Source organism: Chlorocebus sabaeus, chromosome 27 (assembly GCF_047675955.1).
Source record: "Chlorocebus sabaeus isolate Y175 chromosome 27, mChlSab1.0.hap1, whole genome shotgun sequence".
In the NCBI taxonomy this organism is placed as follows: Eukaryota; Metazoa; Chordata; class Mammalia; order Primates; family Cercopithecidae; genus Chlorocebus; species Chlorocebus sabaeus.
Genome location: NC_132930.1, coordinates 37,385,511 through 37,400,595, shown reverse-complemented (window position 1 = coordinate 37,400,595; position 15,085 = coordinate 37,385,511).

Below are 15,085 nucleotides of genomic sequence, written 5' to 3'. Positions count from 1 at the left end.
AATTCCAGATTCAAACTACTTTTTTGCTAAATTCCTATTTACTAAAATCAAAATAAAACTAAAATCTGTGAAAAAATATGTATGGAAGATAACAGTATGTATGGTTTTTTTCAGTTCTCTTGAACACATAAGCAATTTTTTTAAATACAGGTAATATAAATTCTTGTACATTGCAACACCTATCATTAACCAAGAGTATTTATTTCTCTGTCAGGCCTGTTCTTTACCAAGAAATCCATTTCTAGGGATATAATTATTTTATTAAAGTTATTTTCAATTTTATGATTGAGAATAAAGGAGTATAGAAATCCAATATAAAACGTACAAATGGCTCTTTGTGTGAGGAGGGGGTGAAAATTATTTCAAACTCATTTGCATTAAGGGAGTAGGGCGGCCTCAATTTAGTTTTCATATTTATAACAAAGCTTTGAGTATAGCTCAGGTGAGCCAATGGCAAACAAACAACAACAAAAGAACCTTTCCAGTATAATGATGGACTTGCCATGTGGTCCCTGAAATGACCACTCAGTGAAGGAAGGGACACTGGCCCAGTTTCATGAGGAGTCTAGAGCTTCCTTCTGTCTTGGGGCCAGGGCCACTGTGGGATGCAGTTATTATTATGCCTATGCAGGTAACATAGATTTGGTCAGCTTACACTCAATGCTGCCATTTTCTATTTGCCTCCCTCTATCCATGGAGGTGGAACTCTAGAAGTCAATGGGAGTTCAGGGCACGTAGCATGTGTAAAGCATGCCCACGCAGCCCAACCAGGCCCATAAAAGTCAGGAAATGAACAAGTTCAAGTTCTCATAGTGTGTTAATGTGCCCACAAATGTACCTACTTTATATATTTAACAGCTCATGTAGTAATGAAAAATGCCATGTAGAACATATAGCTGCATGTACAAGGTGGGCTAATTAATATACCTATATTTGCTCCATAATCGTTTCATTCCCTATATTTTTGGTTAGTGTAACACTGCGAACTTACATAAATAGTTTATATTTTATATGGAATTTCATGTAAAAGAAACCAAGGGGGAACGACAAATACGGCAAAATTCTAATGGTATTCTTACTGAATTTCATGAGCTCGATATTCCACTTTTTTCCCCCCATAAACTGCCAATGCATTAACACAAAACTTTCAATTCTAGCATGATCATTTAGCAAGTCTATAGCTTAGCAAAAGGAAAAAGCCCTGTAGAATGTTCCAAATCTATGGGCACTAACATTTCACATTTTGTCATTCCTCACCCAAGTTATCTCCGTACAACAGCCAGATATCGAGTTTGATATTTTGTCAGTTTGAAAACTAGGGAAGCCTGGAATAAAGAGTTGAATTTTAAAGTTTTCGTTATTACTAGTGAGGTCTGGGTTTGGGTTGTTTTTCTAGGACAAACCAAAGGCCAATGAAGATGTTTTTCCATTAATTTTTCATAAGCATTTAAGCTAAAGGAGGGAAAAGGGATGGAGAGATGGGAGGACATGGTTTTCTTTGGGGAAGGAAATGAGAAGTCACCGCAAATAATTCACCTGGATAGGTAAAGGCAAGCAAACACTGTCTGCTTGTGAATCCCTGACAACTTCTGTACCTTCCTCCCGAGGGAGAGGCAGAGCCTCTCGCTCCATTTCAGACCTGCAAGGAAAGGGCTTTGAGAAGGGAACTGGGGAGAAGCACGTTCCAGGTGTGGGTTCAGCTCGGCGCTCGCCACAGGCCTCTGCAGGTGGCTCTCCTTGGCAGCGAGGCCAGGCGCAAACCCGCCGACTTGGGAAGCCTGACTTCACCCCCGCCCGCCAAGGCTGGCAGGAAGCGACGCCCGGGTTCTCCGCGAGAAGAAGGCCGCCTCCGCGTGTCGGCCGCAGCCAAGCTCCTGTGCTCCGGGGCAAACCTCTACAAAGTCCTAGTGAGGCAGAACTCGACCCTCCACACTCAGCAGCCTGCCGTCCACCCGTCCACACCCCCGTTTCGCCCCCGCCCCAAGCTGGCAGATGCCTTGTCGTCCCTCTAAGACCGCACCCGGATAAGGTAGCTGCAAAGACGCTCGCCAAAGCGCTCAGAGCCCCAGGGAAGGGTGGCGCCTGGCAGCTCCCTCTCCTCTGGGAGATCTGGGGCGCCAGGGCTGCCGGGGCCTAGCACAGCGTGCGCCACGAGACTTAAGGATGCGAAAACTGCTGGGAGGCCGAGAGAGGTCCCGGGAGCAGGGGCGCGAGGAGGCACCTTGAGGCTACGGACTTCGCGGCCGCGGTGGCCTCGCAGGAGGAAGTGGCTTAAATGAAGAGTCCTGACTCCAGGCTTGACTCCCAGCTAAATAAACGATCACCTCCCTGAGAGGAGGCCTTGGGTATGCCGTGTTCCCAGCGGCCCTGACATAGTGGCTCCCAGGACACGCTGATCGAGCGAAGGTCAGACACCATCCACTGGCTTGCCTACTCGCCCTGCAGCGCTAGGCTTTGCTGTGAAGTCCCGAACCACCTGCACCAGGACCACCCGAAAAGTAAAAGTGCAGATCTCTGGGCCTCACCCTCATCTGCTGAAACCAAGCAATCTCTCCACTGTATTTTCTCGTGCGCTGAAGTTTGAGGCTTGCAAGGCCCTAACACTGCTCTGGGCTTTTTCATTTTGGAAGCGCCCTCGTCCCTCTTTAGCTTCACCAAGAGGTAGACATTACCAGCTCAGTCTTCACAGAAGAACCTGCGGCAGAAAGAAAGTTGGGGGCTTTTCAAAGGCCCACGCGGAAGGTGGCTCCTGTGCAAACGCAGCGTCTGGCACGGTCAAGCGCTGCTAGGGTTTGGGAAATTCATGGTCCCCTCTCCTGCGTATTTGAACCAACTTATCTTGCACTTGTCCCCAACCCCATTAATTGCCGGTGTTCGGGGGAATGGAGTGATTGTTGCGGGGCGGAAAGGGAGCGCCAGTGTCGAGAGCAGAAGCTGGTTACAGCCAGCTTCGCCTGGGGCTGCTCCTGCCAAGAGGGAAGTGGGGTGGGGGCTACGGGATGGAGGGGCGCGGGGCACTGGCCTGGCTGCGTGGTACTGCCAGGTGGCCGTCTCAGGATCCTTCGCCGCGCCTCTCAATCCCATCCCATCCAAACCACGCCGCGCCTGCGGCCACTAGCCCATTTTATCCCACTGCGCCCCTGTCCCTCCCCGCCGCGGGGTTCCACTCCACGGGTGCCGGGGCTATGCCCCTCACCCACCCACTCCACCGATACTGGCTACTGCAATCTCTACCCGGGCGTCCAGATTCCTGGCCTTGTCCTTTCTGCTGGAATCATCAATGGGATTGCGCTGCCGCCGCCAAGCAGTCCTACACTCCTGGCTAGTGCTCTCGGCCTCCGGCAGCTTGGACATTCCGCGTTTAGGGAATGGAAAGTGTGAAGTCAGTGGTGAGTAATCGGAGCTTGATAGAAATAAAACTAAATCTGCATGTTCCTACCTCCAGGCCGAGAACCCTCAGCGTCGAGGAGCCGGGTCTCTAGTGCAATCAGCCCTGTCTCTATGCGGATGTCACAGATGCAGTGCTCTGCTTGGGACAGAAGGACCCGGGGAGTTGAAGGCAGGGTGTGTCCGGCTAGAGGCTCTGAGCCACTGTGATCACCGTTTCCCGTTCGAGATGCAGAGGGGAACATGCACACCAACGCGGACTTGGGCCTCTTCCTGGCCTCCTCCCTTTGGAGAGGCCAGGATTAGCTCAGCAATTCCGCTCACTAGCTTCATGCCCTGTAGAAAGAAATGTTCTCTTTGCAAGTCGCTTCACCATCTGTAACAGTAGTATAACAATACCTTCTCTTTCCACAAATATTCAGAGAAGCCTACCAGATATCAGGCACCATCCTGGGCCCTGAAACACAGAAGAAGATAGCAGACAGGCCTGGATAGGGACACGAACTCTCAAGCCAGACACGAGGTTCAAATTCAGGGTCCATCACTTGGTTAGCTGTAGGACCACGGAGAAATCCAGTCCCTGGTACCCTGGCCTGCTCAACTATTAAATAGGAGTGGTAATATAACGACCCCCATAGAATGGATGGGACCAATTATCTAATGGGCATAGATAGCTTGCCATGGTGGGCTGGCCCTATGGAAAGCTCAACAATTGCCGTCGTGTTACCTGGCTTCAGACCGCGCATGTGTCCACCAGTCTAGCTGATAGCCTTTCCTTAGGACCAAAGGGAGGAGATGCAGACGTGAAGAACCGAAGGACGAGTCGGCACGCTGGGTACTCTCGCGGAAGCCAACCTTGGGCTCTCGGGAACAGGCCGGGAAAGCTGAAAGCACAGTGATCCCCTTCGCTCTTCCAAGACACTGGGTCGCCTCTACGCGCGGAGGTGATTAGTCAGTGAGGTCCGCACTCGGCGCATGAGGTGCTCCAGAACTAACCACCCCCGCAGACTTAACAGAGCCAGGAGGGGCCGCAGGGGCCTCCAACCCCATGGCTCTTCCCAGCTTTCCCGGACACCGGCGCTGAGCACTGGGGAGCCGGGGAGCAAGCGCCAAGAGGAGCTTTTAAATTTAAGTTTCCAGAGTAGCCTCAGAGAAGGAGGGAAATTCCAGTAGAAAAGCCCCTTCTGCCTCAGGACGTCATTCAGTAAAATGGACAGAAGCTGCCTCACAAGTGCTTTGTAAGCTTTTCTGGGATGGCTTAAAAATACACCTGAGCCTTCTTGTGAATATGTCCCAGAAGGTCCTGTTGACCTCCTCGCCCTTTTTTCAGGCATTTATGATCTGACTTAATATAGGAACTCCCATTTTTCCAGCACTGTGCACCAAGCACATTGCCAACCATTTTACCTGATTTTAATCTCAGTCTACAAAGTAGGTACTAAGCCTGTGGATCTTTCAATACCTGGCAGGCACACAGTAAGTCGTTGATAAGATGGAATAAGCAATCAGAATTTCTGATCAGGATTGCCTTCCCAGAAGAGACATTTGTGAACTCCAAATGAATTCTGCCCTTCCGCTGGCATCTTATGAAGGACTAAGAACCAAATGTCCCACTCAATTTCTCAATCTGACTTTAAGGCAGTCTTTCTGCCCCACCCAGAGATCTAGGGAATTACAGTAATTACAATAGGAATGTTAGCATAGCAATTAGCCCTTTAGGAATAGGCCAGGCAGCAAAGGGCAGCTAAAGCTCTGCTCCACGGCCCAAAGTCTTTCCAGTAGATCACAAGCGTATAATCAATCTAAGTCAAGAGCCTGTTTTCTCTGCCAGAACAGCTTGAAGACAAGCTTCCAACCATCCCCCAGACCCCAGATTTCTTCCTATAGGGAAATTCCGGAGCCTCCTCTGCTAAGTGGAAATTGTTATCTTCCTTGAACAGGTGGCAGCCAGCTCCCAGAGGCTGTGACTGATGCAAGGCCACCCATTTCGTGAGTGGTTTTGTCAGTCTTGAACTCAGATTATATCCCTAAAGTCCTTGTCTCTGAGCAATCACACACAATTATCAGAACATTTACTAACTACCTCATCTTTCCCTACACTGGTAATGTCTGTAAAGGCAGTTTACATACTAAGAAGGAATAAGAGCTGACAATAGTGAGCTCTTACTGAATGTCAGGCATAGAGAAAAATGTCATACATATATATTTTTAAAGCAAACATAAAGCATCCTTTCTGCCGGGTCTGGTTTTAAAAGCTTTACATGTATTTATTTAATCTTCACAACAGCCCTTCATTTTACACAAGAAGAAATGGAGGCGGCCGGGCGCGGTGGCTCAAGCCTGTAATCCCAGCACTTTGGGAGGCCGAGACGGGTGGATCACGAGGTCAGGAGATCGAGACCATCCTGGCTAACACGGTGAAACCCCGTCTCTACTAAAAAATACAAAAAGCTAGCCGGGCAAGGTGGCGGGCGCCTGTAGTCCCAGCTACTCGGGAGGCTGAGGCAGGAGAATAGCATAAACCTGGGAGGTGGAGCTTGCAGTGAGCTGAGATCTGGCCACTGCACTCCAGCCTGGGCGACAGAGCAAGACTCCGTCTCAAAAAAAAAAAAAAAAAAAAAAAGAAAGAAATGGAGGCACAAAGAGATTGTTTATTACTTCAAAATTACCTGGCTAATACATGGCAGAGTTAAACTTAGCATCCAGACCTCTGACTGGAGAGGCCTCCCTCCAAACTGCCATTCTAGGCAACATTTAGAACATCTCTCTGCAAGGGTCCTTCAGGCTCTATGGGCCTTTGGTAGCTTCCACATTTGTTTGCTTGAATCTCAGGCAAATACCTGAGAGGCCTTCCCAGGTGATCTGTGGTGTCTTTGAAAAATAACTAATGTATATTGAGTACTTACTATACACCAGGCACCAGTAATTGAGTACTTGTTATATGCCAGGCATTATTCTAAGCCATTTACAAGTTTAAAGTCATTTAATATTCAGCAAAACCCTGTGGGATAGATTCTATCACTGCCCCCAATTTACAGATGAGTAAACTAAGGCCCAATATCAAGCAATCAGTAAAAGGCAGAGTTGGGGTTAACTCTCAGGTTGTCTGGCTGCAGATGATCCTGTGCTGGATGTGAAAATGGAGGTTCCATTTGTTCAGAGGCCTCTGCATTAATATTCATCATATCTTTTTCTCCCAATTTACATACAGGGATTTCTTTCTTGGAATTTCCCTGCTTATCCAAAGTTTCAAGCAGCCTAAAGAAAACAGCAGAGCCGCTATCTTCAGGCTTGATCTACATCTTCATATTGGTAAAATGAGCAGCCAAGACAACTCTTGGAGGTTTGAGGCTTGAGACTGTGTCTGGAACCTGAATAACAGGAATACCAGACTTTCCACAGCTTTAGGGCACGTTCTTACAGGTGCCAGTGGTGCAGCTACATCCACTCACGGTTTTTTGCCTGTTTTCTAGGAGTTACAAAGCGCATTCACAAACATCCTTGCAAAATCGCAGAGATGTGTCCACTGCTGCTTCAGAGCTGGCCAAGGGGATGAACCAGACAGGCTTCTACTCTGTCCTAATAATCAAATGTCTTCAACCTCTCTCCGTGGGCACATTCAACTTACTTATGTCTAAAAATATATTGTCAAGATGCTTCTTTTTTTATCAAGGCCCGATTTGGGTGGTGGGGCAGGGTAGGTGTTACCGAGAAGCCAGAAGCATTCGCACTTACACCGGCTGGTTCGCCTTGGCCACATCCTCTCCACATCTTCTCCCTGGGCGTCCCCAAAGTCATTGGGTCAGAACCGAAATGGAGGCTTTGGCGGTGACCGCGTGTGATCCATAGTAGACGTCGGAAGCGGGAAGGGGCGTCCTGCGCGGTGGGACCTGCGCGGGGGCAGTGGCGCAGGCGCCAGGAGGAAGGTGCAGCACCGAGTCCGGTGCGCCGCTGCAGGCGGGTGCATGTATGGCGACAATGAGGAGATATCCAGTGACAGCCACGTCGAATTTCAGACCTTGACGCATGATTTCTCCTCCATCTCTGTTTCCCTAATGGGCACCTGGTCTCGTTGACCCTCGGAGGTCATCGCTGCTTTTGCACAAGGAGAAGCGCTCTGAGACCCGAGCTGTGCCAGCAAACTCAGGGTGGGCTACGTAGGGAGGTCCTGCGGCTTGCCCACAACAGCCTCTCAACGCTCAATGCTCCCCACCGCATCCCGCCCCCACCCCCACCCGCTCTGGGGTCAGCTGGGACTACAGATAACCTCCGGGGATTCTCCACCAGCCTCTGGAGAGCTGGGGACTTTGGTCCTGCCTCCTTGCCTGACTGGGGCGCACCTGCAGTGTCCCCTCCAACCGCTCAGCAGTGGCGCAAGGGCTTCTTCCACTTGCACGGGTGGCATCTCAGCGAAGGTCCGCGCCCTTCGAGTGCCTGGAAAGGAGCCATATCGAGCATGCAACCATTTTTGGAGTGGGGCATTTTTAACCCCTTGTACAGAGGCGGTATCTAAGGTTCTGTGATGTATTCCTAAAAGCAGGGTTAGTAAATTCTGACCTAACTCCACTGGCCCCCGCGTGGAACTCCCGACTCCCCAAGAAAAAAAAAATGCATAGCTCTATATTAGGACTTCGAGCTAAACTGTGAGGCCCTGGTAGACCGGGTTACGCCTCTACTTCAGTATCTCAAGAGCTTGTCCCAGAGTCTAGCTTCAAGTGGGTAGAGGGTGGGGAAGGGAGCAGAGGAAGTGACCCCCAAAACAACCTACAAAATGTTGGCATGTAGTAGGGTTCGCTGTATCCCCTGGACCTACCAAATTGGGTAACACTCGGGGACACGGATGTGGGAGTCTTAGTTTCGGCTTTCCGTCTACTAGCCTCAGTTTCCCCACACCAGAAGTGGCCATAACTATTCACACCTGGTTTGTGTGAATGCCGAAAGTGAGAGGAAGGTGAATTGCACCATCTCGTATTAGCGCTGTGATCTTGAGCAAATTACTTACCCTCTCTGTGCCTAAATTTCCTGGCACGTTGTCAATGTTCCGCCGCCACCCCCCCCACCTCCCCCCACCAAAACAAAAACAAAAACAAAAAAAACACAAAAACCTTTGCCTGGCTTGATGGTTTTGAGGCTTGCAAATAAAAGGAGGGAGCCAGGTCTCCCTTTCTCGGACTGAAGGACTAAACAGTCTCACCTCTGGGAATGTTTCTGAGCAGAATTTTCTCGCCAGTTACTAGACCTGAGATCTTGGATAAGCTGCACTCTCCTTTGCCCCTCAGTCTCCATCTATAAAACGAGTCACGGAAGATACAACAGTTTCTGAGGCCCCGTCCAAGCTCTGGTTTTTGCTCCTTGGTGTAGGGGGCCCTCAGGTCGGAGGAAGGGGTCCAAAGGCTAAAGTCGGGTCCATCCCGTGGGCCCCTCCCACTCCACCCGTTTGGGCGCGGCTCTAGGGTGGAAGCCCTGGCGACAGCACAGCTTCGCTGCGGCGGGTAGGGAGGACCGCCGGGCCCAGAGTTCCCGCCGCCACATATGGTCTGTGGATTTAGGTGTCAAAAACCGGAGAATTAGAAATGGTAATTTTCCGTCATTATGGCTGAAATGCGATCTGTCACAACAACTGGAACATGTCTCCGCGCTAGCAAAAATAATGTTCGTGATTAGGAATCATTACGCACGTCAAGCCGAGTCCATTAAGTTGTAGGGAGAAATTAGCCTTGACGGACAGAATCAAACTACAAATATACAGGCCTCGCCTTCAGGAGGCCTAGCGGCGGCACTCGGGAAGAGGCGGCTGGAGTCGGTGTTTTCTTAATAGGAAATTGCCCAGAGAATTAATACTCCCTTCCCCGCACCCCTGTGGGATTCTCCCCTCCTCTTCCCACAACCTAGTCCCCACCCTAGGAGTGGGAGGCGGCGCGGAGGCACCGCAAACATTAACTGGAGGCTTTGAAGTTTCACAGGTCCCCCAGGCCAGTTCCCGCCTCACCACTTCCAAGCTGCATGACCCTGGCCAAGTCACTTGACCCTCCTGAACTTTGCTTGCTACTCTGTAAAAAAGGTATAATCCCACACACTTCATGGGTTCGCCCCAGGATTCACTGAAAGGTACGGTCAGTGCAAGCACATGAAAACCACAGAATCTGTTCGACCTTCTTTCCTTTCCTGGAGCTCCAGTCTCTGGCTCACAATGATGAGGTGATGGTGACTGCAGTGTGTGTGTATGCGTGTGTGTGTGTGTGTGTGGTGTGTATGTATGTATGTGTATGTATGTGTGTGTGTGTGTGCTGGGGCTGAGGCATTGGGGTTGAGTGCCCAGAACTGGGAAACTTGCCAATCAGACACTGAGCAAGGAGGCCAGAATCTCTGAAACTGAGGAGGGTGAACACAGAGCAACTGATGTGCCTTGCTGGGCTTGGTGCCCTCCTTCCTGTCACCCCAGGTAGGAAGAAAGGCACTGGGTTCTCTGCCCTGCCTGTGAGGCCCACCAGAACTACCTGCACCCTAGGATCTGCACTGTCACCAAGGAGTGGCACATGGTAAATGAAGCCGGGATTAAAAGCCTTCCCTCTGAGAGTGCTGCCCCGGTCTCCACTGGAGACCAAAAAAAAAAAAAAAAAAAAAAAAGCCATTTACTATTCACAGCAGGTAGTTTTGGAAAGATCATCTCCCTCTCTTGCAGACGGGGAGGAAAGGAAGGAAAGGCTGAGCAGGGTCTAGAAAGGTAGGTTCCATCCAGCCTTGTGTGCCCGATCATCTTTTGAGAGCTTGCTCTGTGCCATGCACCCACTCCAAAGGGCTTTAACTACGTTATCTCTTTTTATCTCCAAGCCAACCTATGAGTCTCCTTATTCCCTGGGGAGAATGAGGGCCCGAGTTTAGGGAACTCGCCCAAGAGCCTGGAAGCTGGGAAGAAGCAAAAGTGGAAGATAAGCCTGGCCCTGTCTCCAAAGCCTGTTCACCACTCTGCCATTTGGAGCTGCAAAGCTTCAACCCACCAACTCTTCTATCTGGCTTTTTCGTGGTTCCTACGGGACCTCAAATTCCACATCTCAAAGAGCTAGGGAAAATGAAATGCGCTAAATGTAAAACATTTAGCTCTGTGCCTGACATAACATTGATGCCCATTTAGTCACTTACTCTCTCCGGGCCTCATTTTTCTCCTCTGTAATTACATGGTACCTTCATCTCTGCCTGGGGAAACCAACGCACGTGTGGCCCGCGCTGAGTAGTTTGGAGCCAGACAGACTAGGTTCGAACCCTAGCTCCACCGGAAATAGCTGTGGCCAGGGTAGTGTTGATCCCCAAAGTGGGGCAATGGAAGTTGAGCTGCTGGAAGGAATGAATGAAATAATTCATGGAAAGCACTTACTGCAGGGCAGGAAAGCCATTAGGCGCTAAATAAAGCGCTGGTTACCAGAATGCAATGATTGGCCCGCACAAGCTTGAGGTTTGCTGCCCAGGGAAAAGGAGTAGCAGCTCTCAGCCCCTTTCGGCAACTTCTCGGCTTCCCTCACATCTCTGAGCTTTAGTGATCCGGACCTCAGATCCCGTTTCCGAGGGCACCAGCGTCCTAGGGTGAGGTCCATTCAATGCTTAGGCGATCCTGCCACAGGCCTCCCGCAGAGGCTGGGTCGTTAAGAAAGGGGGTGGGGGAAGGAGGAACGGCTAGCACCCAGATCTGTGGCCTGGCCTCTGCCCCCACCGCCCTGCCTTTGGCAACTAGTGAATCAGGACTGAAGCATAGGGACACAGAGGCACAGAGACTAAGTCCAGAATAGCAACGATCAGTCAGGCAGACAGAGAGATAGTGACATGGTCTCAGGATCCGCACCCACTAAAAGCGCTCCTACAAACATTTGATATTCCAGTGACCTTCCTTCACTAACTCCCAGAATAATACTGCGCCTCACAGGCGCTAATCCGCAGCATATTTTATTTTTCTTTTGGCACTGCCATTTCTTGTATCCCACTAGACTGTGAACTCCACCAAGCCGGCGATCTTTCTTCTCTGCATCCTTGGCACAGAATAGGCTTTCAGCTACTTTTGCTGAATATCTGAGCAACTAAATAAATGAACAAGCAAAGAAAGAAAGAAAGAACAGACAAGGATTCCACAACAAAGATTTTTCTCTTTAAAGAAATCTCTGTTTACGCGTTTCCTAGGAGCTCATTGTTGCGATTTTCCCCTGGCTGGCCACCTTTGAAAGGACAGGACTCCATTTCTCCTTCCTGCACCCTGTGGCCACCTTCCCTACGTGCGCTTGGCTTCAATTCTCCTCAGGCCTGAGCCCTGACAGCAGGGCTCAAGCCTCTTATTAATGAGACAAGTGTATTTAGGAAGTGCCTCACTGCAGGCAGTATTTCATGGAAAACAATTAATAATATAAATCAAATTTTAGACATCTTAGGAAAGAATTATTTTAAAAAATTCTTCAGCAGATTCTTTCGGACAGAGGGAATGCCCTGGAAAATGAAGCTCCCCCTCAATGTATTTCTTTTCTAAACCTTAAAAGCCTATATATTGAATTTATTTTAAAACCACAATTGCAGTTGCGGATGGGATACACATAACCTATTACTTCAAAGAAGGTTTCCAGTGGATGCTGACTTCTCACTGTTTGGGTTGTTGTTACAGTCACTCCACACTTTCTGTCCACCTCTTACAATCTTCGTAAATATATTTTTTAAATGGTACATGTCCTTGTTTAACTTTGCAAAACTTGTTATCAGCTAGGCTACAAGTGTTTAGTGGTGCCAACTACTCAAGGAGCATGTAATTCTTTCACTAGCCCATCTTTGTATTTGTAAATGGGGGTATTCATTTTTTCAGCAAAGTACTGTGAGCTAGGTCTTCAGGAAAGCCTGGGTCCAAATCCACCTCTGTTTCAATGGGAATTTTTCAGGAGGAAGCTTTCATTGCCTTCCCTCTTGGAGTATCAAAAAGATGTCAGGCCTGAGTCACTGGGTTCAGCTTTTCCAGATGATTGCTCCTGGACGAGTCATCAGCTTCTTTTGCTTCTCTGACTCTCAGGGAATCAATACTACCTGCCTTCAGATTCAAAAGAAGTGGCAGTGGAGAACCCGTTTTGTGTTTGTTTGTTTGTTTGTTTTTGTTTTTGTTTTGGGTTTTTTTGTTTTTTGTTTTTTTGATACGGAGTCTGGAGTCTTGCTCTGTCACCAGGCTAGAGTGCAGTGGCACGATCTTGGCTCACGGCAACCTCACTGCCTCCCAGGTTCAAGTGATTCTCCTGTCTCAGCTTCCTGAAGTAGCTGGGGCTATAGGCGCACACCTCCACACCCAGCTAATTTTTGTATTTTTAGTAGAGACGCGGTTTCACCATGTTGGCCAGGGTGGTCTCGATTTCTTGACCTCGTGATTCTCCCACCTAGGCTTCCCAAAGTGCTGGGATTACAGGCATGAGTCACTGTGCCCGCCTGAAGAATCCATTTTTGAAACATAAAATGCTCCAGGTAGGAATATTTCCTCTGAAAACATTTCAGTTCTTACTACATATCAAACCCCGTGCTGGAAATCCAAAAAGCAAGGGCAATTGCTGTAAAACAACTATCCCAACAAGCAGCACTGCCTTAAGCTCATGATCCCAATGGGTACGGCGATCTAAGCCCTGCTCACCTCAACAAGGCATCTGGGAGAAGCTGCTCTGCCAGGACCCCAAGAGGTCTAATACCCTCCCGCACCACCTCTCCTCCCCACCCTTACTCCAGCGCAGTCCCCACACTCCACTGCCAGCCACAACCGCTCCCAGGGTGTCTTCACACACCCCAGCTGCGACACTGCACCACAGTGTCTTTCTAGTTTTAAAACCATTTTCCAGGATGAACCTGAAACGGGGAGTGTGTTTTCAGGGACCTTGTTTTTCAGCCCTTAGCTGGTCAGGGGAAGTTAATGTGCATTTTAATGCGGTCAAGTATGAAATGATGGCATGTGGGGTTTGCTCACTGCCTAGGCGCCAGGAAAAATTCTGAGGGCTGAGGCCCGAGAATTTGACCCAGAAACAAGTCTGGCTCTTGCGCTGATCCTTTGCCCCCCAGGACCTGCCTCCAGAAGCCCAGAAGAACAAGAATGAGAACTTGGCCAGGCTTGGAGACTGCCAGCTTGTCCTGCCGCCCCCCCCCCCCCCCCCCGCCCACCAACTTTGCAAGGGTCTCCAGGCCCTTAGAGGGGTAGGTAGGAAAAGGTATGGTGGAAACAGACATAGATGAAGCTGAAGGATCCTGGACTTATTTATGTGTTCTTCCAGTATGGTTTGGACGCCAAAGAGCAACAAACCCCGTGCTAGGCGCAGTAGTAAGTGCATGAGGTCCCATCTCTGTATTCTCAGAGGTCCCCAGGCCGGACAGCACCAGAGCCCACTGAGCCCAGGTGATAGGGGCTAGGACCTTGGGACCTACTCAAGAGGGACTCTTAGTTCAAACCTGGGGAATGGGTGACTCAGTGAAGACCTAAGACCTGCAAATTAGGACCTGAAGGGATGTGGAGAACTTGGCCAAGTGAGGTCCTCCCTGCAGCCCGCTCTCTCTCTCTTATCTGCTCTGCCCCCCGGACATCTTTTTCTTTCTCACCACCTCTGTGTGGGTGTGTCTCTAGCTTCCTTTCTTGCAGTCGGAGGGTCCAAGAATGCATTGCTCAACTTCTCGGAAAAGAGGAGGGGCAGTGCCCCTGGCCTCCTCCGCAAAGAAGGATTCCTGGAAGCCGGTCACCCTGGTGACAGCTCTGCACCCCGTCCAGGATGTGCACGGAGGACATCCTGCGGCAGCCTGACATTGGCAGGAATACACTCGACCTGTGGGTGTGAGCAGGTTTACTACTTGGTTTTTGAATTCTCAAGAGCATCAAATCCATTGGCTCTTTCCAAAAACACAAGCCAAAAGGAAGTAGACCGGGACAAACTCCGGGCCTGCCGATCCCTCGAAACTTCGGGGACAATTCAGGCCCATTTATATGGTCACCCAAGCTCCTTAGCGACTTCTGAACCCACGCAGCCTGGTAATATCCGATGGCCACAGTCCAGCGTTCGGCGCACAGTGAGGCTGGACCACTGGGGGACGCCGAGGTTCCGAGTTGGCATTGTGGGCATTACCCAGCCACTCCTGCCCGGCCAGGTCCCCTGTGCCGAAAGCGGTGGCACCCCAGCGCGCATGTGCTTGTGGGTGTTGGTGCGCAATAACCCCGCTGCCCAGTTCTCCCGCGCCTGCCTGGGAGGCCTTGGTGCGCACAAGGAAAGCCATTCAAAAATGTTAATGAGCTTATTAAAATGAGCGGGTATACTGGCTCTCCTTTTACAGCCAGCTGCCCACCCTCTCTTTCTGGTGGACCACTGGCGAGAAAGCACTTGGGATTTTTTTTTTTTTTTTCGTCTTAGGGCGTTTTTCATCTAAGGACAGGGGGCTCTCCGGCTCTCCGGAGACTAGTGCGGCCACAGAGGGGAGGACTAGCCTCAGGCCTTCTCCCTACCGAGCACAGTGAGTTTGAAGAAGTCCTCCCTGAGGAAAACCTGTACTTTCCAAAACAGCTGACCTCTCAGGCCCAGGAAGGCTGATGGCGGAGGCCCAAACACCGTGACCTTCCTGGGGAGGCCTGCATAGTAGCAACTTGGGGCGACTCAAATCTTTAAAATAACCACCCCCTGAACCCCACGCGCAAACAAAAATTGTGCTCAGGAAAGACACGACT